Consider the following 21,682-nt stretch of genomic DNA (forward strand, 5'->3'; position numbering starts at 1 on the left):
CCTGTGAAGATAACATTACAAACGAACTGATAGAAAAACTGATTATTGAAACAGTTAGGAATGGAAAGCTAAATACCTAAAGAATGGAACAAGAATCATGAAACCAATATAAAACAAAAACATGTAACACTAGGGATCAATTACGCTACTAAATTGGATATATAAAGTATTGCCATATACTTTTAATTAACAAGTTTTCTGATTGATTCGGCCGTTACTTGATGAAGATCTATAGTAATTACATATACACCTAACGATTTGATCCCCACAAACTTTATTCGAAAAATATATCACGACATGTTTCGCTAACAAAGTAGCTTTATAAATAGTTATTTGAATACGTGTTCAAATCACTGTTATTAGCGGAACATCTGATATATTTCTCAAATAAAGTTTGTGGAGATCAAATCGTTAGGTGTAGTTTATGATATAATTAACAAGGAAATTTCAAGCTGTACAGAAAAGACTAGGTGACTACCAAGGTGGATTCAGACCAGGAAGATGAATGATAAACGCTATACACACACTGGAACACATTCTACAGAAATCATGGATAAAAAAAATGTAGTATTTTATTGACTTCAAGTGCTTTGCAAAAGCATGAGTCAAATTTCGAGGAAAAACAACAGAGGAGTGCAACATGAACCAAGAAGTGAAGCAAAGCCCCAAAACTATTCAAACTAGTACCAGAACAGGTACTAAATAAAACCAATATGAACACAAAAACATATTTCTACATAACATCCAAATAATGACAGACGAAATGGTAATAATAGGAAAACAAAAACTAGTACAATCGAAGCAATTAACGAATTAGAACCTGGAGGAATGAAATATGAGCTGCATGCATGAGAATGCATGTTGAAATTGAAAACTTCAAATATGAAAAGGTTGACAATTTCAACTATCTTGGAGGAGAACCTGAAAAAGAAGGAATTGAAGAAAAATTATCAGAAAAAATCAAGCGGTCAGAAAATGAAAAACTGAGGAAGAGGACAAAAATATAAGAAATATTATTACGCCTTGTCATCATGATTAGAATTGGTATTGCACCCGACTCACTTCGGCAAAACTTCGATGCTATGGCTTGTCGGCATGTCTGTATGAAAGAACGTTCCCTGCAGTGGCCGTCGATGAACATCTCTCTAATACTTTTTCCCAGGGATCCATATTGTCTCCAACCCGCTTTTTATTGTATATAAACGACTCATTGGAAAAAACCAAGAATCCAATATATTGCTTTGCTGACCACAGCACCCTAGCCTCGACATTCCATTTGGATTCCAGAAAATCAGCTGCAGATGCACATCTTCACCGGCAGCAGGAGGTTATAAGGAAAATGTGGATCTAGAGGTTATTTCGATTTGGGGTGAAAATAACCAAGTTCAATTCAATGCCACAAAAACCCAGGCATCGGTTTTCTCCAAGAAGATAAATATTTTCGAACCGGATATAATGACGTCAGGACAGACAATTCCGCTATCTGCTTCGATAAGTTTGTTTGAGCTTGACATGGACTCCAATATGTCTTGGCACAATCATGTCGCTGCAATTGCAAAAGCCGCTTCTCAAAAGCTTGGCACACTTTTCCAAACCAGAAAACTGTACACATCTCAGCAACTTTTGATGCTTTATAAAGCTCAGATCAGACCTTCTTTGAAGTATTGTTCTCATGCATAAGTTACCTCGTTTGGGTAATGTGCATTCAACTAACATTTACAATTTCAAATAAGGGAAATATACATTGAATTCACAATGGCCATGTCGTTTTGGTACAAAAATACATAATACAAAATACGAAATCGCAAGTGCTAGTAATTTGACCAAGTGTTCAGAAGGTTTGAAATATGTTCAACTGATGAAAAATGGAGCTTTTCATGAGGGTATAAAGCTTTATTCGGAACAAGAATGAAATTTAGTTTGAAAACATCAAATTTACCTATAGAATCCGTTGAGCAGCTGGGAACAGAAGAAGAGTTAGAGCAGTTACTAGAAGCATGCAGGTCAATTCCAAACTGGTCTGGAACTGCCTAGAAAAGCTACAAGAACTAGGTAGTCAAAACCGACTCTCATTAGCCTGGGTACCAGGCCACACAGGATACAAGGGCAAAGAAGAGACTGATTCACTAGCACGAGAAGAAGCACGATGCTCCCCCATTGGCCCAGAACCCTTTAGTGGTACAGCAAAAGCGGAGTACCTACTAAGTCTGAATAGGCGATCAACTAGAGTTCTGGTCGGGCTATTGATGGGACACTGTATACTCAACAAACACATAAACAACATCGGACTGGCAGACACAGCCCTCTGCAGGCTTTGCCAAGAGGATGAGGAAACCTCCGTACACAAACTATGCTATTGCGAAGGTATGTCAAGGATACGGTTTGCAACATTAGGGGAGGAAAAACCACAACCCTCTCAATATATGGGGAACTTGATGTCTGGCCTTTGGAGTCTAGTTACAAGGACCGGCCTAGACAAGGAACTCTAGCATACATGAGGGCACACACAATAGACCTGCAAAGGTCGCAGTGTAGTGGCTGTTCAGCACAGAAAAAAAAATCTGTCTGTTTAAAATCTGTTTTTCCGTTAATCAGCTGCCGCCCCCATACGAACGACAACTCTCAGAAGTTAAGAAACTTGTGCGAGCTAAGGACTAACGAGGTCTCACCTTTTAACGTATGATTCCTAACACCATATTAATCTAATCTAATCTAATCTAATCTAATCTAATCTAATCTAATCTAACCTACTAGAAGCACCACATAGCAACATCGGAGAAAACGATGAATTTTCTATTGAAACGTTAGATATAATTTTCGATGATGGTTTATTATGCAACCAAATTGAAGATAAAGAAGTTTTGAGTTAAATTCTGTTTTAAACGAGAAAAAAAAATTCAATTGATAATGCTCGAAAGAAAGCAAAGGAAAATTTAGAAAATCAAGCTATCAGAATGTGTAATCTTTCGAAAGAAAAAATTTCCTGTTGCTGTGATTGGTGACAGTGTTATAGTTTCCATTCCAGACGTTGATCGTGATCGTGGTAAAACGGATCCAAAAAATTTGATTTGCATTTTTTTATCTAGAGATGGCAAAAAAAATTATATGAATTAGGAACTAAACAGGGAGTTTTAAAACAATCTTATTCTAGACATGAATTCGCCATCTGCGAACAAAAGTTTATATCATACGAAAATGTTCCTCAAGATGTTGAGAAATCGGTAAGAGAAATTATGGGAATGCAGTCCCTTACTGATGGACAAGGTTTTAAAAGATGCATCTGTAAAAGAACATGTTCCTCCAAAAATGCAGTTGTGAAAACTCAGGAATATTATGTAATTCCAAGTGTCACAATAGCAATTCTTGCTTGAATAAATAAAACTTTTTTCATTATGAAATTTCGATATGTTCCTTTATAGTTTCATAAAATTCCACTGTTATAATAAAGACAAGTATGTTATTACTATTATTTGTTTGATTCCCATCGTATTGGTCCCGAAAAACTAGGACGAAAATTGTGTTTATGAATATTGGGATATAACCTACGATATATTATATAATATACAAAGAAAAGTATGTTTTGTTTGTCATTTACATTTTTTAATTGAAATAATTTTCGTTATTAAAGCCTTTTGTATTATTTAAATAAATATTTATTTTATTTGTATTTGTATTCCAACTTTTCTTGAAATATGAAGGCAAGAGTACACACTTTTTGGGAAATGTACACATTTTACGGTAAAACTGTACATTTCCCAAAAGTGTACATTAACCGTAACACATACACAGAAGCTGCTGCTCATCGTTTTGCTGCTCAGAAGAGTTTAAGAACTCTTTCATTTGGAGAACTGCGTTTATGTGGAATGAACCTGAGAAAGTTTTTTTTGAAATGAATTTAATCTCCAGCGTCAAATCCAACGTCAATCCCCATTTTCGCAGAGGCACCGCTCTTAGAGCACCTTAACGATTTTCCTGTAGTGATTGTGTTTTGTCTTAAAAAGAAACAGTGTATATTTTGATGATTCACACTGTTTTCTGAAGACGTGTTTATAATTTCTTTCACGATCAGCTTCAGGCCATAGAAAATTGTATAATCAAATGTTTATTCAAGAACATTACTTCATTATAGGTTGTCAAAAAAACGTTAATGAATTCAAAACACCAAATTGAAAAATTTCGCTAGATTACCGATAACACCATATAATTTGAATGTTAGAATATTTGAAACGGTGTCAGCAACCAATTTGAATCGTATCACTCGCATGACACCGTGTGATTAAGAAACGAGCCGCACAAACCTGATGTAAAAAATTCATTAAAAAATCAGTCTGCATAATTAATTCGCTCCCGAGAAAACAAAAGGTGGGAGTTGCCAGAAAATGAGTGGCATTTTACAGGTGATTGTAATCGCTGTCAGATAATCTTTATCAAATAAAGTGAATATGTTACGACATTTTCTGTTCAAAGTGCACTCATAAAGCGCTTATGTCGCCGTCATTCACCTCATCTGACAGCTATAATCAGAGAACCGTTGAACTGGATCTGTCAAACATTGAATCGGAAAAAAACTACCTTGAAACTCAACTGATTTGAGTGTGTCTCTTCAAAATAGTTGATAATTATTTAAAATAGTTCAAATCATCATTACTTGTGTTCTAATTCAATTCTATAAATAGTTTTTCAAAGATGTAATGTTCGTAAAAACATAAGACATTTTTGTAAGGAATACTAATAAGGTTGGGTAAACGCTCTTTGGCTTCTTTTTTTAGTCCATCAATGAAAGAGATACTTGAAAAAAAAAAAACTACAATAGAAACTCTTCATGAAGATATGTAGTGCATACACAAAAGTTCATTTCAGATACAAATTGGAAAAAACCCTTTCACATTGATATTGGATTATGCGAAAATCACTTTTTCCCAATCAGTTTGTACTACAAACATTTTTGATAGAACTGAAACAGATATCATTCATAGGAACACTACCCAACGTGATATATAAGACAGTTTCGATATTAAATATCAATCACATTGAACACTATCATCCTCAATGGTGTACTTTCAAACATAGACTGAAATGTTTCCTCAATTGAGTTTTTATAATACCTCTATCACCCATCAAGTTTTGACAGTCATAAATTAGCAACCTATAATTCAATGTTGCACAGAGCATTCTTGTTGCCTTTATCTGCTAACAATGTAGATTGGGAAATTAAAATAATTACACAAATTCAATATTTCGATTCAATTATTTGGAATCCTTGGAAAGTCATAAGCATAAGCAACGCGAATGTAACCTGCTAAGTGATCAAATCACTCTAGTTTCCTCACCGGTTTTCAACTTAGCGTACCAACATTGTCACAGGTGAACAAAATTGAGATACTCCATAAAGTTTTCAAACCATTCCTCGAAAATATTAACTTCCATGCCCATGTTTTTTCAACAAAATTTCAAAGAATTCGGAACCCATCCTTTACTTCCTCCGCAATGCACTATGATTACTCGCGATACTTTGTTTGCAGGCATGTTAGGCGTACACATTCTCGAACCATCAGTCCACCCTTTCGTAACTGTTTCATGAGTGTCATACCAAGTTTCGTCCAAATATAAAATTTGCCGTTGTTCTTGTCTATATTTAGTTATTTGTTCTAAGTATTTGTTACGCAATTCCACTATTCTTCTGCTTTTCATAACTGCTTGATGTTTGTTTATTATTTTAAATCTAAATCCTAGTTTCTTTATCCAGTTCTGAAGAGTTTTGTCACAGCAGCTCACGTTATGGCCGGAAGTACCTATTCAATTTCTTCCTTATGAATATTACTCCAGTAGTATTCATTACTACACCAAAGGTTCCAAACAGTGCATCACAAGTTTTCCTTATGATTTCAGTTGTAGGAGTCTCATTGCTTTCGTAACAGTCGTATATTGTTTTTTTCAATGATTTTATTAGATGCACATCTAAAGGTTTTGATAGTCCTGTATCAAATCGCGTCTTTCGTTCATAATGTTTGTTTTTAACTATTTTACGTACAGTTGAGAATGGAATTTCGGTCAAATATGATGTTGCTTGTAATAGTTTGTTTCCCCCGAAACCAAACTCGAGATGTGGATTCTTATATACATTGAAACATACTCTCTGTGTTTCAATATTCAAATGCATCCGAATCTCATTAACTGGTATCTCTTTTTCGCATTGTTCACCATCGCTATTGGAATCACTACACTGGAAAAAGTCTGCATTGCTATCACACTCGTTATTATTATTAGTACTTGTCAAAGGACGCCACATTTCAAGCAGATAACAAAAATTTCAAGTGATTATGACTGCACCAATATCGAATTTCAACACTCAAATCGCGAACAAGACGGCGTTAACTATCCTGGCATTCTCCGCATTTTCGTCAGCCAATCATAAAACTCGGTTAGTAAAAATTATCCAATACAAATCGCCAAGTCTACAGTACACGTAGACTAGTTCATTTTTATGTATTGCTTTTTTTGGCCTCTGAGTGTGCCGATAACTTCAAGAGTACACAATAACGGTTACTTCGACTATACCTACAGTGGTGTTTTGTAACCCATTGCTTATCTCATAAAAATCTTTATTGCAAGTTACTACTAACAGTTTTATTTTATTTTGTCACAAACTTGAAACAGCGGAATATTTCTCAAATCCATCTGGTATATTTCATTATTTCAATTCATTCTCTTTTATCGTTCCACCGCCAAACAATTACATATGAGTTGCATTCATTAAAAATGCATCACCTCCAAATTTCATATGCAAGATACATATCTACCTACATCAGTGTCACCATATGGCAAACGAAAATGAAATCCAGCTGACATTTCACTTACTCCGAAGTGTTTATGAGCTGTATATCCGAAACCTTTTTCAAGTGAGGCCTCAAGGACGTCAAAATATATATGCGTAAGTATGAAAAGTGCCATTAACCTTTTGACCTACATATTTTATCTTAACCAATGATGCGTAGAGTGCGGATTAGCATGCGAAACATTTCAGTATGAATATCACTTGTTGATGTTTGTAGCTTGTTATCTTGTAACAAGATTGACACCAAGTTCAATGAGGAACCATATACTGATAGTTACGGTAGATGTACCTTCTTTATTTTCAGATTATTAATAATAAGTAATTTAAAACTTTAAATTCAAAAATATTTTCAATTATATATTTATACAACAGACAAGTACAGTACACGCCACGACTGATTGCGAGCGATCGCGCAGGTATAGACTCTCCCAACTTAATTACTATTCGATTACGATAAGCCCCTTGCCGGCCAGTGTACCTATAATTAGTTGTAATTAGCATATCAAATGGAACATGACTTCTTTGTTATTTCTTTTCATATTTTATTCAGTATTATAGGTAGTAGTACAGTTCATTAAAATGTCATATAATGATATATTTATCCAAAAATAAACTTTAATTATTCACTATCTGAATACAGATTTTCTTCATCTTCACTGCTGCTGCTTGCGATGCTATCGTCATTTAAATTTATAATCACTGGATTCACCTCTGTTTAAACGTCTGTGAATGCTTTATTTACTCAATATTTCCGCTCTATATCTACTACATGTCAGCAACGCTTTTGCCATCACTCGTGCTCCGCCAGTTTCTTAACATCTTTCAACTTGAAAGTTACATTCTTTTACGTAACGTTGTTGTTGACTCCTTGGCTATGTGCTGTTTCCTATTTTCGGCAAACGAAGGTTGCCCATCTTTACATTTGCCTGCACCGCGCTGATGAGGCCAATGCCAAAAACACGTGTCCGCCGTTTGTCCCTTTTTGAATTATTATGTCCACGAATCGTTTCATACACACTCGATGACATCTATATCTGTATTTATATCCTGGACCCTGATTTCATGTAGGTAGCTACGTGGTCATGTTAGATGTAGCCTGTGAGTATGTGTTGTTTTCTATTTTCGGCAAACCTACGACTTTCTAGGTACTGAATCAACTGCAGAAAGAGTTCATGACTAGCTGGAATTATCTTTGTTTGGTTATGATACTCAGACGGTTCACACCGTTCTGAAGAGACCATGTCCGGTACTGATAATGGGACAAGAACACCGAAACCGGTCTATCGGTTAGTCATATCGACCAAATGAAGTTAATTTCTGCTCTTCATAGTGGGAAATAACTTTCGACGAGTCTTCCAGATCGAAGACGTTGCACATGTGCCTGATGGTTTCATTTCAACTCTCTGCGCGGCGTTAGCTGGGTTGGTTGTTGTTTTCCGTCGAGTAGATTCTGCCACACGTTCCTACAAAGTCGTAGGTCTTACATGAGAGGCAAGGGGTAAGGTGTTTTCGCCTGAACCTGGACTTGAGTCGGGTGACTCAATTGCATTCATTGGTCCTATTTAGCAACCTCGAAAACGATTACGGTAAGTTTTTGAGTAGTGTGGAAGCAGGAACATCAAGCTGGGTCTTTCGTTTTCTAAAGTAAATCTAGGAACATGTGATGTATGAAATACGCAGAACTAGTTCACACGTAGAACATTTGAGGGTATTGTAAGTACCTCGCGAATAATTATGTGACTGCTATTGATCCATTACAGACAATTATGAAACTTTAAAAAAGTTTACTTGCTTGAGTAACAAACAAGAAAATAAGAAAATCATTTTCCATCGCTTGTTCTTATACTAGGCTTTATTATTTATTTATTAAATTTTTTTGATAGTTGCTTGTATGTTATTTTTTGTAATTTTCAGTGTTTTGTTTAATACAATCGGTATATTCGGTTGATCTTTTTGATTTTTCAATTTTGTTTCATGGATTTCAAATCAATTTATATTATATTAGATAATGGAAATTCGAACTGATGAAATACACCATGAAACTTTGTCAACCACCTTCAAACAAACTAGGCTTACTGTCCATTGCGATTTCATCCCAATATTGCTACTATAGCTTCACTGATACCAGTTTTTATTTTCATTCAATTTCTATTTCACGAAAATTTGTGACCATTATTGCAACAATATTCTCACATAGATTGAAAAAATAAAAACTGCCACATAGATATTACTTTGTCTCAAATTGTCTCAAATCATCCAAAGGAACAATATGCTCAGGCCAGTCTCAACTCCCTACACTATATGTTAAAGGGCGGACACCTATCAGAAAATCACTACTCCCTTGGTTAATACCACGGAGGGCGTTGGATTGTATCCGACAGATGTCAGTCTTCACTGAAGTTATAACCCTTCGTGTTATTAGCCAGGGAAGTTGTTGTTTTCTGATAGGCGTCAGTCCATTCAACCTATTGTGTAAGTATATCCGAGACGGACTTGAACGTTCAAAGTTCATTTCCTTAGATTTGTTTACTGCTTGTCTTCAAGCATAGCCCACTGACTATATATGAAAAATTACTTTATCTTTTCAGGTGTAGGGTTGAAATAACATTCGTATGCACATATCTCCTCCTTCTAACGTAACCTTTAATTCCCGTGAGTATGCAAGAACACTTGGCTATCGTTTATCAATATTTAATTTTTCTGTAGGTATCTTTGACCTCAATAACTGAGTGAACACGCGTTCTATAGAGTTCCATTACCAATATAAATCCTGAAAATGAATTAAAATCCGCACAGAAATAAAACAAACTTGAATTCTACGACTTCGGTACGGAATTGCGGTGTGATTACAACTATTATTTACACAAGAATGTAATTGGAACGCGAGTCGATTATACTGGGAAAATATTTGTCCCTTTGAGGACGGCTCAGGAAATGGTGTCAGCAATTCTATCCAGATTCCGAATCACTGTACCACTTTTACTGTTTCTGGCTCCACGATAACCGAAATGAATATGTGAACGTTGATGAAAGCCAGGTTGTCATTAATTCGTTTGAATATCTTCGTTTCAAAAAAAATGTTTCACTGGTAGAGTCAATGAAATCAGATTTTCATCAGAAAGATAGCTGTAAGTTAAGTTTTTTTGACCACTATATACATGCATGTATGTTTCCTCATAACAGTAACAGTTACACCTCTCGAAGCAGTAACTCGTCTTGATAATGCCATCTGAGATGATGGCGAAACGTTGACTATCGAATAGTACACAACGGATGAACACCAATTTTTATACTTTTTAGATGTTTGCATTTTCATTTTAACATTTACCATTTTTAAATTTATTACATTTTATTTTTACATATTACCTTTTCACATTTTTACATAATTATATTTTTACATTTTGACATTTCTAACATTCAACTTTTCCACATCTTTACATTTTCATAAATTGAAATGTCAATTCAATTTTACTCACACTGTTCTGATTTATAATGTGAATATTGTGAATAAAACAATAATACCCACGCACAGGGTGTCCTTTGTGTGTTTCCTGAATTTGTTCAGATTGTTATTGACTGATCCTTGTACTGAAAATTGAATAAATTCATATTATTATTATACTTATTTTATTTTTTGTTAATAATATTTTTAATTTTTTTATTTTTTCAGCTTTTATTAAAATTTCAATTTTTATTTGTTTGGTTGTTCTTGTATGTTATTTCTTTGTAATTTAAGTTTTTTGTTTAATGAAATTGTTATTTTCGGTTGATCTTTTTTGATTTTTTCAGGGTTATCAAATCAGTTCAGATTATTATATTATTATTCAATGGAAGTCCGAACTGATGAAATACACCACGAAACATTGTCAATCACCTTCAATCACCTTCAATCACACACACTTTGTTTTACATACAAAGATAGGAAACGCGTTATGGAAGACCCTATACAAATGACACTTCATAACGAATATAAGTTTCCTCAGTAACTTATCAGAGTGAACTAGGATTTTATTAGCCTTCTTAAAACTGTAAAGACCTACATTACAGTTTTAATTTACCAAAATGGTCAATGAAAACATGTAGTTTTGAGAAATTTACAACATATTTTCTGTGGAAGTGAGGTCAGTTTCCGTTTTAACTTTTCATATTAGTCATATGTCATATGAAGTCAACCGTCACTTGTCATTTCAGTCAATATTGTCATTCAACATTTGTGTCCTAAACAACAGACCAGAATTGAAATGAAATTTTGTATGATATTTTTATTATTTATTTTTTAAGGCCAAAACACAAGCACTACAGAAAAATCCTTGAGGCGCTCTCAGAGCAGTACCTGTGCGATAGTAGCGACTCACATTGGATTTGAATCGCTGGAACTTATATACATTTGGAAAAACATTCCCAGGAACATTATTTCACATGAACGCACTCCAGATCAAAGAGTTATTGACAGTGAAGTTGGTGTACTGAGTTGAACGTCAAAATAAAGAGTAGCCACAGTCCGTCGCGTATTTCTGATATGTACCGCTTTTGGTGGAATCAAATGTGCCAAGTCACTTGAACACCTCCGGTGAAAGTATCTATAGAAGAGAGACAAATCTCCATCCTTTCTTCGATGTTGCAGGTTATCAAGGTTGCACGTGATGTTCGCGACTCAAATCAGGCGAGTGGCTCTTGTCTGGATAGAATTCAGCAACTTCAGGGTATGTGAGAACAATACTCCAAAGAAGGTCTGATCTGAGATTTATCTAGCATCAAAAGTTGCTGAGGTGCGTATAGTTTTCTGAACCTGTGTTCCAAGCTTTTGAGAAGCAGCCTTTGCAATTTCAGCGACATGATGGTGCCAAGACATTGGTGTCCATTTTAAGCCCCAATAAACTTATCGAAGCAGAAAGCGGAACTGTCTGACACTATTATATCCGGTTCGGAGACATTTATCATCATTGGTGAGAGTTTAATGAAAAAACGGTACCACCTGTGTAATGAGTTTCAGTTGGAGACTTAAATACTACCTGCGAAAAATTATATAGGTTGGTAATAGAAAAATGATGGATCAATTTTATGAAGATGAAAACGGGAAAGTAAAATTCAATAAATGCAAAATGCAAAACAATGCAAAAAACTAGAAAAAAATGTAGATTTGGAAATTCAGCAAATTTTCACTAGTAACAATGATATGGCGCCTCTCAAAAATTATACCTCAACATACAAAGTTTAGGGTGTAAAATCAACTTGTTGGAAATCATATGTGATCGAAATGAGGTAAAACTCATTTGTATTTGTAAGCACTGGATGAACAGTGATCAATTCGAGCAAGTTATCATTTCGGGATTCATTAACGTTAGTAAATACTGCAGAAAGAATATTAAACATGGAGGAACGGCAATATTTGTTAAAAAAGAAATACTAAATAACTGTAAAAACATTCAACGTATAATGGCAACGTCAATAGAAGGCTGTTTCGAATGCTCAGCAATGGAAAAAGATAATAATTTGTATTGAAGGGGTTATATTTTTAGGAGTGATTAATTTTTGGCAAAGAAAGTTTGTGGCTTTCTACTACTCCACCTTTATACAAAAAAAAATGAGGGAATCTTCCAAAGAAAGGAAGGAAGTAATCAATTTGAAAATAAGTAACTTCATACATGGATGTATAGATCATGCAAATAAGTAACTTTCAGACACAAACTGAAAGAAAGTCTTTCTGAAACAGCTACTTTCATTTAAACATTGAATTACACGAAAGAAAAAAATATTTCAAAACAAATACTTCTATATGAACACTGAATTATACAGAAGATACTTTTTTCTACTCAGTTTGTATTTCAAATATTCGTTGTGGAATGAAAATCTATAATTTTATCCAATTTGGTACTGAAGAGTCTTAAGGCAAGTGTCTTAAGGCGAAACATCGATGTATACTAGTGAGGATGACAGTGTTCCATGTAAGCGCAATTCGTTACCATTCATTTAAAGTAGAACTCATGTGAATGGAATCATTCAAAATTATTGATCGAATAACTAATACAGAAACAATGTTATCTGATAACTTAAGCCATCTCCAATGGTGTTTTGAGGTCTGCTTCCCTAAACAAAAAATTGAAATCAACACATCTGTTAACAGATTCAAATACTCGAATGAACACTTTTGTAAATTATTTTTCTCTGATTTTGAAACATAGGTTTAATTCATTTTGTGGCAAGTTGCACAATGGTGTTCAATTTTTTCAAGTTCATGTTTATTTTTATGTTGCCTTATAACAGTTTTGAAGTCAATGTTTCCTTATATAGCGCTTCTGTGGGGTAAGTTCTTTTTCAACTTGTGATTATTTTCAGAGTTAATTTTTGAATCCGTTCTAAGATTTTTATATGTGAATTACTGGCTGCTCCCCAGGCAACTATATCATAGAAGAGGTGAGTTTCAAACAAGGTATAGTATAGCATGAGCATTTGAGCTATATCTAGATAGGATGTCAATTATTTCAATCTACATGTAACACTACGTAATTTTTTCACCAAATAGTCAATATGTGCATCTCATTTTGAATGGACGTCTATATATGTACCAAGATACTTCATTTTATTTACTGAAGAAATAGTGGAATTCACATTATCATATTTCATAAGTAGTGATTTGAAACTTGGTAAATGGCTAGCATAAGATGTAAAGGTAATGTAAAATGTTTTAGCCCTATTAATACTCAGTAGTTTACTTTCAAACCATTGAATTATAGCTTTGAAATTTTCTTCAACTTTTTCTTTCAGACAGCTCCACGTTTCCGATTTGTATATGACTACTGTGTCATCTGCGAAGCTTATTATGTCCCCTTCCACATCTAGCATAAAAAGATCGTTTAGGTAGATATTGAAGAAAATTGGACCCAGAACTGTCCCTTGGGGTACACCATATTGTACTATTCGAGATTCACTGAGAGTGTCTTTGATTTTCACACATTGGTTCCTTTCATGGAGATAACTATAGAGGAGTTGGTGGGATGTTCCTCTCAAGTACCTCTAGAAATTGATCATGGCTAACTGTATCAAATGCTTTCTTCAAGTCTACAAATATACCTAGCGATGGATTAGAAAGGGATTTTCAAATATTCCAACTGGGGCGCCAGCTACGGGGAAAAAGGGGAGCCCACAAAACTCTTTTCATCACTGTTTCCCCATGTCCTTAAATTTCCGGTGGGTGAATTCATATTCAGTATCAGCTTTGCACCCGTGCGGAGCCGGGGCGAGTCACTAGTTGGGAATATTCAAGTGAGACATTCTCAAACTGAAAGTGTTCAAGAATGGCTGGGTAAATATTGCATAGTTCGTGTTATAGAGAGTTCAATTATTGCCAGCAAGACCGGCATTTCTGACATTGGCGGCAAGATTAATTTTTCCTGAAAATAAAGAATTTTAGTGAATATCTGTGTTATTTTTGGAAAATGTTGTCCCAAGAAGACAAAGCAATTATTCAAAACGGGGGTCCATTCTCGGGTCCATCTGAACTTGAACTACATTCGCTGAGTAAACAAAATTTCGGGCCGAAATAAAATAGGAGCTAATAAACTTTATGTTCGTATCTAGCCATAGGATCAGAGGAAATTTCGGGTAATCTTTGCAATTTCGTGCCAACAACCGTTAAATCATTTGTTGGCATACGCGAACGCATAATGATTGTTTAAGAGCATATTTATTTTTAAAGTTTATTTATATTCGTCTGAGGCCACCTTCAGGTTACGAGTTTCTGAATGGGACACGTGTTTAATAATTTTTTGCGACTTCTTATAGACTGCAAATGTATTAATTTGGCGTCAACTATCTTTTGAGACCTAATATACGATTTTATAAGGACAAGCAGAACGAACGTGTGGCTTGGAAAGTAATAGTTCAATTATTTTTCCAAAGATGTAAGATATATAGTAATAGTCGTCAACAAATACTGAAGAGCAAACAATTAATTTACTCTATAAACAATTTCATCAGTCAAGTAAGTCTTCAGATGAATCTTAAACAACACTGAGTTATTCAAATTCACAAATTTCTTCTTATTGAAAACTTCTTCTTGAAAACTTTAGGATGAAAACAACATATTGTTACGTTTTCCCCATAGATTCGACAATAATTGTCTACACTGTTTAGTTAAACTCAACTTTATTTCAATACTACACTGCCATTACAACATAAAAACTTCAACTGAATTTCAGACTAATACTCAAATGTCTATCACCTCATTAGTTCACTTCGTACCGCACCTTCAACTATATTAGCCTCCTCTGCCTGTTGGCTGTGCTTATATATCCCGATAGAAATTTTCAGAAGCCGATAGGAATATTCTCGAAGCGATGCCACACTTAGAACGATCGAAAAGCGCAAGTAGGGTTGAGCGCGACCTTGGCCATCTCTCAGTCGATCGACGAAGTCCAGCGACGGCTGACGTTACTTTCTTTTTGGGGGTCAATTTACTATAATATTTACAGTGGGGAGCATGAAAATCGATACACTTTTTTGTATTGAATTAATTTTCTTATTAGTAGGTTTCTCAACATAGGAATAGAGTCTCCGAAATTGAATTTTTTGAGAGCAGTGATAACGAATTCGAAATTAGATTATCGATATGGTCCCCCATAGTAGGTCTTATACTGAATGGAGACTGACTCAATCTTTGACGTGTGGAAACGTGAAAGTCTTGAGCTTGGCATTTATTTAAATTTTCACTCGTCAAAAATTAACTTTTCCATGAGTTTCAGGAAATTTTACGGTTATCCGAAAACTCGTGTATTGTTTGTGCAGTCATTTCTATACAGTTTCATAGTTATAATTTGATTTTCAAATAATCAATCGAATGGGAAAAATTATATGAATTTATGGACACTAGAAATAACTTTCGATCGAGATGTTACACAAATGTTATGTACGCACGTAAGACGTTATATTTTGTTTTTTTTTATAATTTCTACTATTTCTACTATTCGTTTAAGTTTATTCATGGATTCCAAAATATTCATTGAAATTTATTATGATATCGTCATTATACTGTGCATGGGAAAATGATAAATTCTATTATTGATAATTTTAAGATTACTTAAGGAAAGGAACATTAAATTTAATTTATTATTGGAATAATTCAATTTTTCAAGTATTTGATAATTACTTTATTATTAGTTTTTTTTTGTACATTTATTATATATCAAATAAGAATGTGGAAATGTATTTCAGTTTATGACGTAAATAAATAAAACATATCATTAACTATCCTCAAATTCAAAAAATGTACTCAAAGTAATGTGTAAAAACCATTTATTCACTCATAATCACATTCAAATCAATGAATCGTTAATAAATATCAGTCACTACGATATATTATATGAAAAAATATATATTTTCAAAAACACTTGAATAAATATCTTGAATACAGTTGCCAGCAAACATACATAGATGTTACTCTGTTGGTAACTTTTTTGAAAAACTAGCTAGCTAGATAACGTCAAGGACTTCCTCTCCGATCGCTACAGAGGACGTTTGTGCCGATAAGGACCATCCTCAAAGATGGCACGTGGATGTCGTGGTCGGAGTGTAGTCCAAAACTGAGGTGTTTTTTGAAACATGAAGTCAAGTTCGAATTAATATTGAAGTGAAAGACATTTTAAGAAGACTGGCGGCCCTCTACGCCAGTAACCAGGCTGGATGCCGACGGATTCGACGATGTTATTAATGCGATAATAGATGTGTTATTCGTGAAAGTTATATTGAAATGACCGGCGGCCCCCTAGTAAAGATATTAAGTGTTTTTATAAAAAAAAGTGAATGAGAAAACTGATGGTGGCAGTATTGTCTCGAGCAAGACAGCTGCGCCCCCAGACGAATGTTCTGTTCACTACAGACTGGCCAAATGCGATCGACTGAAAAGCAACGATTATATAAATTAAAGAAGAAGAAGAGAGAAGATAATTTCGTGACGGTATTCGTGTGCATCGTAAATATTCACTCTCATTCATCCCTAACGTGTCAAAAGAAGTATAACTTCAAATATTCTCTAGAGAATTGTAGGGGGATCATATATTATCATTGTTTACATTGAAAACTAATGCTTCTCATGTTTCATCAAGAGTTATTACCGCTGACTTACAATAAACATTAATAACTATCACTATTACTATTCTCACCTTTTATCAGTCCCTGTTTTCCGTCGAATATACTTGCAGTTCCACAAAATTCCCCACGTGAAATACTTTCAATCTAGTAATGTTTATCTGCTCTTATGAAGATGAAAATTTAGTATAAACTGGCAGTTTTTCTGGATTATATATAGGTTGAAAAATTTTTACAACTACGAAAACCCGCACTACGGAACACTACAATCACTATGTTTTTTTTAATAAGTATATATACGTGAGTTCTGCCTGGAAACACGGACCGGGAATTTGTTGGGAAAATGGTAATTGGGGAGAGTTTTCCCCTTGGTCAGCTTCTCATTTTTGGACGTGTCTACTCGTTTATCTGTAACAAATAAAAATATTTTGATGAACAAGATAAAAACGGTGTTTCGGAGGAAATACATTTTATAAAAACCGCTGATCTTTTGAGTCAACTTGTTTCTTATTTACTAATAATTTACCATACAATTGTCTCAAATTTGAAAGTTGTACTAATAATCATAACATTTCTCCGTTTTGACAACCACCCCAACAATAATGTAAGAGAAAACCTGTAAGATTAACGGAAAAAAACAATTTCATTAAACAAAAAAATGGAAATTAGAAGGAAATAACATACACGCAACATAAAAAAAAAATAAATTCAAATATTAATAAAAGCTGAAAATTGAAAAATAAAAAAAAATGAAAAATAAAAATTGAAAAATTCCAAACCAAGTTACGTCACGACATTTCGATTGTTAGTATCCACAATCGTCTTCGGGTGATGTAAGTTATTTCTTTGTAATTTCAGATTTTTGTTCAATAAAAGTGTTGTTTTCGGTGATTCTTTTAAATTTTTCCAGGGATTTCAAATCAATTTATATTATATTAGAAAATGGAAGTCCGAACTGATGAAATATGTATGAACACGCCAGAGGAGGGTATTGTATAGTGAAACACGTATTGCGGTTTTGTAAACTATTCCGTGAACATCTCACAATAAAGTGTTAATTGAAAACATTATGGATTTCCATCAAGAATTGGCCAATTACATAATTCAGAAATCGCAATTATTCATAGAAAAGTACGGAAATACACTTCATTACAATTTCTAACTCCCCTGTAAATAATACTACCGCTTGATTCTTGAACGATTTTTTTATTATGCTTCTTGTTTATTCATCAATCAATCAATCAAAATATTTATTAACCACAGATCATAAAAGTGATATTAGAATCGTCACTTGAAAATTTATATAAAAATATACATAGTATATAATGTGAAAACAAATACAGTACATATACAATATTAAAATACACCTCAAACATAACATATATTCATATACAATATACTTATATTCGTATCACACGTGCATATCATCATATGCATATAGGTATGCATGGTATATTCTGCAATATCAGAAATATATATTGAACGGAAAACCTTCTTTTGTGGAGAAATTGGGATTTTCATCTACCTTTTCGGAGGTTTTTCCACCTACTACAATCAGAACAATATAAAAATTTTAATGGAGAGACATCAAACTTATTAGTTCAACCTGATAAGTTACTTCATAATTCAAAGTATTTTTCAGTAACTTGTATTTACTAATTTTGTCCACCAAAAAGAGATATTATTATTATTATAATTTCTTAGCTCTTTTCTTGAGCTTTTATATTATCATAATTTCTTAGGTCTGTCTATAAGAAAAAAAGCTAAGGAATTATAATTTTTCAAAATGTTCAGCTCAAAATGAGAGCTGAATAAAGAATCATAATACTTAACAATTTCTCAGCTATTTTCAGAGATTTCGATATCTTCATATCAATAATTCTGTCTATAAAAAAACTGAGGAATGATAATAATTATTTCTTAGCTCAAAATAAGAGCTAAGGAATTATAATTACAATTTTTTATTTTTTTGAGCTTTTGATATATTATTATCATACTTTCTTAACCCTTCAATAATTATTCTATAAAAAAAGCTAAGAAAACATAATAATAATAATTTAATAGCTCACAATGAGTGCTGACAAATTATATTCATTTCTCAGCAATTTTTTGGCAGGCAAAATTGATGTACATATACGACAAGTTAGTGATTCACGTTGCCACGAGAATTAGTTTTAATCTTTGCACAGAACATTATTTTTTTCTATACAATTGTATAGGATCACTTGAATATTAAAAAATGTTTATGATCAACATTTTTGGATGAAATCCAGAAGATATGTTCATTATTTATTGATTAACTGAATGTTAATTATCTATTTTTTAATTATTGGTCGAACTCTATATTCAACCTTTGACCACTGGTTCATTATCTATAATCGATTACAAATAAACGGTAATTTCAAATTGAAATTAGTCGAGATGGTATCTGAACCGTTAATTATAATCCTGCGGTTGAGGATTAAATTATATTGTTTACCAACATCCATATTATCGGGGAAATTGGACTCAGATTTCCGTGACTGTCGAAGTGATTAATCGTTATTTAGTTTCAATTATTTTCTTCAATGCAGATGTACGAATGAATATCTTAAAGGCTAGTTATTTTTTAAAGGGTTTTACATTGTTTGAATGGATTAGACCTGTTCAATCGATTTATATGAACATACATATTTTTACAGGCAATAAAAATATTTTAGAAACACTTTACATAATTCCTGAAATCTGTATTTTCACAGTTTTGAGTTTATATTTTTTTTCTGGAGGAAATATCAATATACTTTCCTCGTATGCCAAACTCGATCAATCAAATGCGTGCAATACCCTATTTTTTTAAATTTAATCTTGAAGCAAATCCTTCTGTGTATAATGATCCAAGATGACAATGCAATCAACCCTTTTTCGAAGCAATATTTTGAAAACTATAAATATATACTCGGAATATATTTCTTGATTATTTTTCTTGAGGCAGGAAAAAGATGGAAAACTTGACTGTTAGGCAGATTTACAAATGTTTACAGCAATTGAATACATTAGACCTGTTCAACTTCTGTAAGAAAAATGATTTGATGATCGCTACAATCGCATCTAAGTGAATATAAACTTTTTTAGGAACAAGCAAATGTGATTTTGAGTCACTTTATTGGAAAAATGAACTGAAAAAAAAAATGTTGACTGGACTTAATTGAACGATTTCTCAAAACACTTTGATTTCTAGGCGTTATGTCTAAAATAATAATAATATATATTTGCATGGCTAAAAGTATTATAAGCACACAAAACAGCAAACAAATACCGTAAACTAGGTCCAAAGGAGTGGGATACTCTTCGACCGTCCATCCTCTGGTCAGTAGCTAAAGCTGTTAATCATTACATTACAAAATTCATAATCCACCTCTTACACTAGCGGATGGTTCAATTGCAACAACAGCCATAGAAAAAGCAAATCTACTAGCTGAACAATTTGCGTCCCACTCCTCAGTCGATTTTCTGGAAAAAGCACTACCCACTATTCCCACACTGGAATCCACAATGCCGGTAGTTACTGTTCGACAACATGTAGTCAGGCGAATTTTGAAACAGCTCAATATCAACAAGGCGTCTGGCCCTGATGAAGTGCCCGTCATCGTACTTAAAAAGTGCGCAAATGACCTCGCACCAGTATTTTACAGTATTTTCAACCTCTCTTACATGAAAGGGGTTTTTCCTTCTTGTTGGAATATTGCTCGCGTTCAGCCTATTCCCAAAATGGGCAAGAAAAATCTTTCGACTATATACCAGTCGCATTGCTATCAGTGATATCAAAAATCATGGAGGTAAAACACCATATCCTCAAATATTTGGAAGGCTTCAACATCTTGAACGATCATCAATATGGCTTTCGGAAACGAAGATCAACAGGTGACCTTCTATCGTATGTCACCCATATTTGGAATAACGCAATAGAGAAACATGGAGAATCAAGAGCTGCTGCGCTTGATATTTCTAGGGCCTTTGACCCTGTGTGGCAAGAGGGTTTGCTGGCCTAACTTCGATGCTATAACTTGTATGATCATTTTTGTGTATGGCTCTCCAGCTTCCTGATCGAACATTCCCTGCAAGTGGCCGTCGATGGATATCTCTCGAATACTTTTACCATCAACTCTGGTGTTCCTCCGGGATCTGTATTGCCTCCAACTCTCTTTTGATTGTATATCAACGTCTGACTGAAAAAAAAAAACAGAATCCGATATATTGCTTTGACGACAGTACACGTGTCTCGTCATTCCATTTGGATTTCAGGAAATCGGCTGCGGGTATACATTTTCACTGAAAGCAGGAGGTTGCATATCTTAATGAGGATTTAGAAGTAATTTTTAATTGACATCGGTTTTCTCTAAAAAGATGAATGTCATGTCTCTGAACGGAATATAATAATGCCAGGACAGATACCTCTACTATCTGATTCGATAAGTTTGTTGGTTAAAATGGACACCAATGTGTCTTGGCACAATCATGTCGTTGGAATTTTAAAGGCTACTTCTCAAAAGCTTGGAACACTGTTCCGAACCAGAAAACTGTACACAACCCAGCAACTTTTGATGCTTTATATTTTATATCGTATCAGATCTTCTTTGGAGTATTGTTCTCATTTATGGATCTTCGACCCTAAGCATACCCTGCAGCTGCTGAATTCCTTCACAACAGAATCATCCGCCTAATTGGAGACACGCACAACACTTACGACCTTGATAGTCTGGAACATCGAAAAAAACATTTGTCTAC

At 34.0% G+C, this 21,682-nt stretch overlaps 1 protein-coding gene across 2 annotated transcripts in view; it reads right to left on the reverse strand.

Moving 5' to 3' along the window:
* The window catches only part of EcR (Ecdysone receptor), a 494,390-nt gene that overhangs the window by 411,665 nt on the left and 61,043 nt on the right, over positions 1-21,682 (reverse strand). For both annotated transcript variants that reach the window (XM_074175644.1, XM_074175641.1), the window contains exon 2: positions 16,993-17,326. The gene's annotated coding sequence lies outside the window, so the exon portion shown is untranslated. The remainder of the gene's footprint in view (positions 1-16,992; positions 17,327-21,682) is intronic.

Source organism: Leptinotarsa decemlineata, unplaced genomic scaffold, assembly GCF_025532065.1.
Source record: "Leptinotarsa decemlineata unplaced genomic scaffold, Ldec_3_MD MMD2_tig00001064_RagTag_RagTag, whole genome shotgun sequence".
Taxonomy (NCBI): Eukaryota; Metazoa; Arthropoda; class Insecta; order Coleoptera; family Chrysomelidae; genus Leptinotarsa; species Leptinotarsa decemlineata.